We start from the raw sequence: 7,775 nt of genomic DNA, 5'->3' as shown, positions 1-7,775 counted from the left end.
CGACGTGTTGAAAACGGTTTAGGTCGTAACTCTTGGTCCGTAGCTCCGTTGGAGTTGTGCCATATATGTAAATGGACCAGAACGATGAGTAGAATCACGTGTACCACTTTGTTTTGCTGTTTAACAAACTTAAAATGTGATTAGGACAAATCTGGACAGAATTAGAATTTAGCACGTGGGGTCATTTCGGAGATGCTATATGCCGTTTCTGGTCTCATTTAAAATGCCTAGCTAGGTAGATTAATTTGCGCTTCACCCCCTTGCCATGTTAACAACCTTTTAATATTGCCGAGTACCTAATCGGGATAGAACTAAATAACTAACGTGGAGTTTCGTCAATATGCAACTCGTTGCATATTGAACTTCACTTAATGTGTAGTGTTTGATTGTTGTGATTGTCATGCCTTGCATTAGACCGTTCATGCATCATATGTGTCTTGCATCGTGTGGTGAATATCGTGTGATGATTTGTGTTTCCGGTTTGCTTCGTCTCGATAGAGTTCCACAAGCGAGTCAGATTGTGAGGACCCGTTCGACTACGTCGGTTCGTCTGCTTCACGGGTTCATTCTTCTTCCAAGCGGGATCTCAGGCAAGATGATCATTTCCCCAGATACCATTACTATCATTGCCATGCTAGTTTATCGCTTCTATCGTTTATGTCTCGTTGCCTACCACATGTTAAATACCAGCCTCTCAACAATGCCATGAAAACCTTCAACCTGTTCAACCTAGCAAACCACTGATTGGCTATGTTACTGCTTGCTTAACCCTGTTGATAGCGTTGCTAGTTGCAGGTGTAGTTGCTTCCATGTGAAAGCATGGGTTCCTTGTCATATCACCATATTTAATGTTATATAATTTAATGCACCTATATACTTGGCAAAAGGTGGAAGGCTTGGCCTTTCTAGCCTGGTGTTTTGTTCCACCTTTGCCCCCTTTAGTTACCGGCTACCGGTGTTATGTTCCATAAACGAGCGCTCCTAACACGATCGGGGTCGTTATGGGGACCCCCTTGATAATTCGTTTTAGATTAAAGCTGGTCTGGCAAGGCCCAACATTGGTACTACATTTGCCTAATCACCTAATAAAATTGCATAGGGACTTCCCGGGCCCCGAGGATAATTTAATCAACCCCCGGGCCAGTGCTCCTCATGAGTGTTGGTCCAAAACAGAGCAGCTTATTAACGCTACCCGGGGCAACTCGGCGTTTGGCGTGGTAACCATTGCTCATCCGTCGTGTCCTGAGAACGAGGTACGCGACTCCTATCGGGATCGTCGACACGTCGGGCGGCCTTGCTGGATTAGTTTTACCTCTGACGAGATATCTTGTGCATCGGGATTCCGGTGATGCTTTGGGTAATCTCATAGTTGAGGTTTTCCTCTAGGGAATCCGACGAGATCGCGAGCTTCGTGATTGAGGATTTCTATGCGGCTTGTGGTAATTTGTGATGGACTAGTTGGAGCACCCCTGCAGGGTTAAATCTTTCGGAAAGCCGTGCCCGCGGTTATGTGGCAACATGGAAGCTTTGTTTAACACTGGTTCTAGATAACTTGAAGTTAACTTAACTAAAACATGCCAACTGTGTGTGTAACCGTGACTGTCTCTTTCGTGAGTTCCTTCTCCGATCGAGGACATGGTGGGGTTATGTCTGACGTAGGTAGGTGTTCAGGATCATTCTTTTGATCATCAGTAGTTCACGTCCGTTATGCGTAGATCTTTCCCCCCCTCTTATTTCTTGTACTCGTAAGTTAGCCACCAAATATATGCTTAGCAGCTGCTGCTACCCCACCACTTAACCATACCTCACCCATTAAGCTTTGCTAGTCTTGATACCTTTGGAAATGAGATTGCTGAGTCCCCTGTGGCTCACAGATTACTACAACCCCAGTTGCAGGTGCAGGTAAAGGTTAGTTGACGCGAGCGCGTTGATTGTTCATTTGGAGTTGCCTCTTCTTCCTCTTCTTCATCTATCTAGGATGGGTTCCAGGCCGGCAGCCTGGGATAGCAAGGATGGACGTCGTTCTTATTTTTCTCGTTTGTTTTCGTCCGTAGTCGGACCCTGCTCTTACTCTTGATGATTATGTAATGTACTGATGTGACTCTGATGTAGCTTGTGGCGAGTGTAAGCCAACTCTTTATATATCTCTTCTTTTCAATACACGTACTTGTAACGATATCCATTCTTGCGACACGACGAGATGCGCTTCTATCCCTGACGAGGCCCTCGTGCCAAATTGAGGATAGGGTCGCATCTTGGGCGTGACAACTCTCCACACCTTTATCATCAAGATAGGTGGACTCCGAATCATTGGGGCATTTTTTCAACCAAAGTGGATTCATATCCAGCCCCTTCATCAATAGGTTTGACACGCGAAAACAAAGATTCAAGAGGAGTCACACCAAGCACTTTAAGATCTTCGTGATTTGCATCACTAGAACGCACCCTTTTAAACCATTCATGCTTAGCGCGAATTTGGGCGGTTCTTTCTTTGCTCTCATTCATGGAGACACGCATAGCTTTTAGAGTTTCATCCAAGTTAACCTTGGTAGGAGCACATCTAATTTTCAAAGCATCAATATCACAAGACATCCTATCAACGCTCTTAGCCAAATCGTCTATTTTGAGTAGTTTTTCCTCTATGGACGCATTGAAAATCTTTTGAGAGTTGATGAACTCTTTGATATTACTCTCTAAATCAGAGGGTAATTTGTTATGATTTCCATAAGTGTTGTTGTAGGAATTGCCATGATTGTTAGAGGAGTTACTAGGAAAAGGCCTAGGAACATAGTTTCCTCTAAAAGCATTGTTGTTGCCAAAATTGTTCCTACCAAAAAAATTAACGTCCAAACTAGCGTTGCTACTCTCAATCAAGGAAGATAGTGGCATGTCATTAGGATCTAAAGGGGCATTTCTACTAGCAACCAAATTCATCAACTCGTCCATCTTAGCACTAAGCGAGTTAATTTCTTCTATAGCGTGTACCTTTTTGCTAGCAGGTGACCTTTTAGTGTGCCACTCAGAGTAGTTGGTCATGATATTGTCTTGGAGTTTTGTAGCTTCTCCTAACGTGATTTCCATGAACGTTCCACCTGAGGCGGAGTCCAAGATATTTCGAGAAGCAAAAAACCAAACCAGCGTAAAAGATTTGTATAATCATCCACAAACTCAAGCCATGAGCGGGACAATTTCTAATCATTAACTTCATCCTCTCCCAAGATTGTGCAACGTGTTCATGATAAAGTTGCTTGAAATTCATGATATCGTTACGGAGAGAGATAATCTTAGCCGGCGGAAAATACTTGGATATGTAAGCATCTTTGCACTTATTCCAAGAATCGATACTATTTTTAGGCAAAGAAGAAAACCAAGTTTTTGCACGATCTCGCAAAGAGAATGGAAAAAGCTTCAATTTAACAACATCATTATCCACATATTTCTTCTTTTGCATATCGCAAAGTTCAATGAAAGTATTAAGATGGGATGCGGCATCTTCACTAGGAAGGCTAGAAAATTGCTCTTTCATAACAAGATTCAGCAAGGCAGCGTTGATTTCATATGATTCCGCACTAGTGGCCGGAGCAATCAGAGTACTAATAAAATCATTATTATTAGTATTCGAGAAGTCGCAAAGTTTGGTGTTTTCAGCCATGATGACTTCAACAAACAAACAAGAACACAAGCGAGCAAGAAAACTGGCGAAGGAAAACGGCAAAAGGCAAATGAAAACGGCAAAGGAGAAAGGCAAATGAAAACGGCAAATGTGAAGTGGGGGAGAGGAAAACGAGAGGCAACTGGCAAAAAAGGTAATGCAAGAGATAAGTTTGTGACACCTACTTGGATAGATCTTGACTTGATCTCTCCCCGGCAACGGTGCCAGAAATCCTTCTGCTACGGCAACAAAAGACCTTCCCCGGCAACGGCGCCAGGAATCCTTCTGCTACGGGCTACGCCTATAGGGATTTCCTTGGCACATATGCAAAGGATTCCCCGCGGCCTTGGAGCCTTGTGTAGGTGTTCCCTTGAAGAGGAAAGGGTGATGTAGTACAACGGCATTAAGTATTTACCTCAATTTGAGAACCAAGGTATCAATCCAGTAGGAGGATCGCGTCAAGTCACAAGTACCTGCACAAACACAAAGAGCTTGCACCAAACGCTATGAAGGGGTTGTCAATCCCTTATAGATTGTTTGCAAAGTGAGAACTGAAAGCAAAAAGGAAACAAAGCAAAGTAAAAGTAAAAGTGGAGACGATAGTTGTGAATATACCCGCGGGGCGTAGTGTTCACTAGTGGCTTCTCTCATGAAAGCAAGTAGACGGTGGGTGAACGAATTACTGTCGAGCAATTGATAGAACCGCGCAAAGTCATGACGTTATCTATGGCAATGATCATACATATAGGCATCACGTCCAAAACAAGTAGATCGATACTTTCTGCATCTACTACTATTACTCCACACGTCGACCGCTACCCAGCATGCATCTAGTGTATTGAGTTCATAAGAACAGAGTAACGCCTTAAGCAAGATGACATGATGTAGATGGACAATCTCAAATCTATGATGAAAGCCCATCTTGTTACCCTTGATGGAAACAACACGATGCGTGCCTTGCTGCCCCTTCTGTCACTGGGAAAGGTCACCGCACGGTATGAACCCAAAACCAAGCACTTCTCCCATTGCAAGAATCATAGATCTAGTTGGCCAAACAAAACCCAAGACTCGGAGAGACTTACAAGGATATCAAATCATGCATATAAGAAACCAGCAAAGACTCAAATATAATTCATAGATAATCTGATCACAAATCCACAATTCATCGGATCTCGACAAACACACCGCCAAAGAGGATTACATCGGATAGATCTCCATGAAGATCATGGAGAACTTTGTATTCAAGATCCAAGAGAGAGAATAAGCCATCTAGCTACTAACTACGGACCCGTAGGTCTAAAGTAGACTACTCACGAGTCATTGGAGAGGCGATGATGTTGATGTAGAAGCCCTCCAGCTCCAAAGTCCCCTCGGGCAGGGCACCGGGAAGGGTCTCCAGATGAGATCTCGCGGAAACGGAAGATTGTGGCGGTGGAAAAGTGGTTTCGTGGATGCCATGATTTTTTCTCGAATTTTAGGGAATATATAGGCCAAAGAGCTAGGGAAGGGGAGCTCCAGGGAGGCCACAAGCCTGGTGGTCGCGGGCCCCCCCTGGCCGCGACGTCAGGGCTTGTGGGCTCCCTACGGGCCTCCTGCCTTGGCCCTCAAGTCCCCCGATCTTCTTCTGTTCTGGAAAAATTCATTTCGGGGATTTTATTCCGTTTGGACTCCGTTCCAAAATCAGATCTGAAAAGAGTCAAAAACACAGAAAAAACAGGAACTGACACTTGGCACTGAATTAATAGGTTAGTCCCAAAAAAGATATAAAAGGTATATAAAACATCCAAAGTTGACAAGATGACAACACAAAACCATCAAAAATTATAGATACGTTTGAGACGTATCATCGGCCAGCCCGTGCAGAGAGAATGTTACCATCCGAATCTCGAGCAACAACTCCTCACCCCGCGTGGTTTTCACCCGGGATATGAGACCCATCCAAGTTTATTTTGACCATACCCTGTCCTGGCGGCCTCCACCTCTCCTCTGCAATCTTCTTCGGCTGTGGGATGTATATTTGTAGGTACTCCAAGACATTGCATCTGGCGGTGCTAGCGATCTCCGTGGGCGTCTTCGGCATTTCACCTTCTCGTAGCTTATTCCTATTGGACCACCACAGCCACCAGAAGGTTAGGATATGTAGTCGCTTCGTGAGGTCCAACCCCCATAGATAGTCCAACATCGCATGCACTGACGAAATGTCCTCCAGTTCCATTCTCTCCTTCTCCAATGTCAGCTCTCTCCACACAACCTTGACACTCTTGCATTTGATGAATAGATGGGCACCATCTTCGTCTGCTCGGCCACAGAAGGGACACTTCTTATCATCAATTTGGATGTCTCTTCTTTCAACGTTTGTACGGAACGCCAGTGATTCATGTTTGAGTCTCCATGCAAACATTTGTATATTCTTAGGACAAGGCAGTTTCCACAACCTCTTCCATGAATCATCAGCTGTGCTATCGAGATTTCCAGCAGTATTGATGCTTTGTCCTTGCCCTCCATTGCGTTGTTGAGTGAGCAGCTGCACATGCAGTTTATAGGCACTCTTGACTGAATGCCTTCCCTTGCTATCAAATTGCCATGCAATGAAATCCTGGACTCCCTCTCTCAGCGGAATTTGAAGGATGTATCGTGCATCCTCCGCCCAAAATGTATCCCTGATCAATCTCTCATCCCAGGAGCCCGTGGCTGGATCGATAAGGTCACAGACCCACTCCAAGATATTACCTCCTCGAGGCGTTATAACCCTGCGCGCCCATGGTCTTTGAATCCATGGATCAGTCCATATTCTAACATTGCACCCATCTCCGATCCTCCAGAGGTAGCCCTCTCTAATTAGATCACGGCCAGCCAATAGACTACGCCAAGCGTAAGAGATTCCCTCCTTGGGTGCAGCCTCCAGAACATCAGCATGTGGGTAGTAGCGAGCTTTGAGTGTTCGTGCACACATCATCTCAGGGTTCTGAATCAATCTCCAGATTTGTTTGGACAACATTGCTATGTTGAAACTATGCATATCCTGAAACCCTCGACCTCCATGTGCCTTGGACATGGTGAGCTTCTTCCAACTAATCCAATGAGTCGTATTATCTTTATCCTGCTGGCTCCACCAATAGTTGTCGATAAGGGAGCTGAGTTCTTTGCAGAAAGTTTGTGTCAGATCGAAGCACGACATTGCAAAAGTTGGGATTGCTTGTGCCACCCCTTTCACCAGTGTCTCCTTTCCCACCTTTGCAATCAATTTTTCCTTCCAACCATATATTCTCCCTGCTATGCCTCCTTTAATATATGCAAAAGCCTTCCTTTTGGACCTGCCGACATGTATCAGAAGCCCTAGGTACTTATCACTCCAAGATTCGCTATGGATCTGTAGTGCATCTTTGACTAGACTACTATCGTCCGCGTGTGCATTAGGACTGAACATAATGGCCGATTTCTCGAGGTTGACACACTGCCCCGAGCAGCTTTCATACAGGTCCAATACCTCTCTCAGAGCCCTACCTTCTGTGTGGTTGGCCTTCATGAGGAGGACTGAATCGTCCTCAAACAGAAGATGGGACACCACTGGTGCATTGGGACATACCCTAACGCCAGTGATTCAGCCTGTGCGTTCAGCATCATGGAGAAGAGGTGAGAGTCCCTCTGCGCATATCACAAATAGGTAGGCCGACACTGGGTCACCGTGTCGCAGGCCACGGGATGGACATAATTGATGTGTTAGTTCTCCATTAATCTTGATCTGATAGCGGACCATGGTTACACACCTCATAATCAAGTCCACCCAATGCCTTCTGAAACCAAGCTTCTGCAGCATTGCGCGAAGAAAAGCCCATTCGACCCTGTCATACGCCTTACTCATGTCCGCCTTGACTGCAGCCACTCCCTCCTTTCCCGTCTTCTTATTCAAGAGATAATGTGAGATCTCATAGGCAAGAAGCACATTGTCCGTAATCAGACGGCCAGGGACAAAAGCACTTTGATTCTCATATATGAGCGTAGGCAGAATCAACTTGAGGCGATTAGCAATCACTTTAGACACCAACTTGTAAACTACATTGCATAAATTGATAGGCCGCAAATCTTTAATTCTGTTAGGGTTTTTGACCTTCGGGATTAGGAC

This window comes from Hordeum vulgare, chromosome 7H (genome assembly GCF_904849725.1).
Source record: "Hordeum vulgare subsp. vulgare chromosome 7H, MorexV3_pseudomolecules_assembly, whole genome shotgun sequence".
Taxonomy (NCBI): domain Eukaryota; kingdom Viridiplantae; phylum Streptophyta; class Magnoliopsida; order Poales; family Poaceae; genus Hordeum; species Hordeum vulgare.
This window is presented reverse-complemented; position numbering follows the sequence as displayed.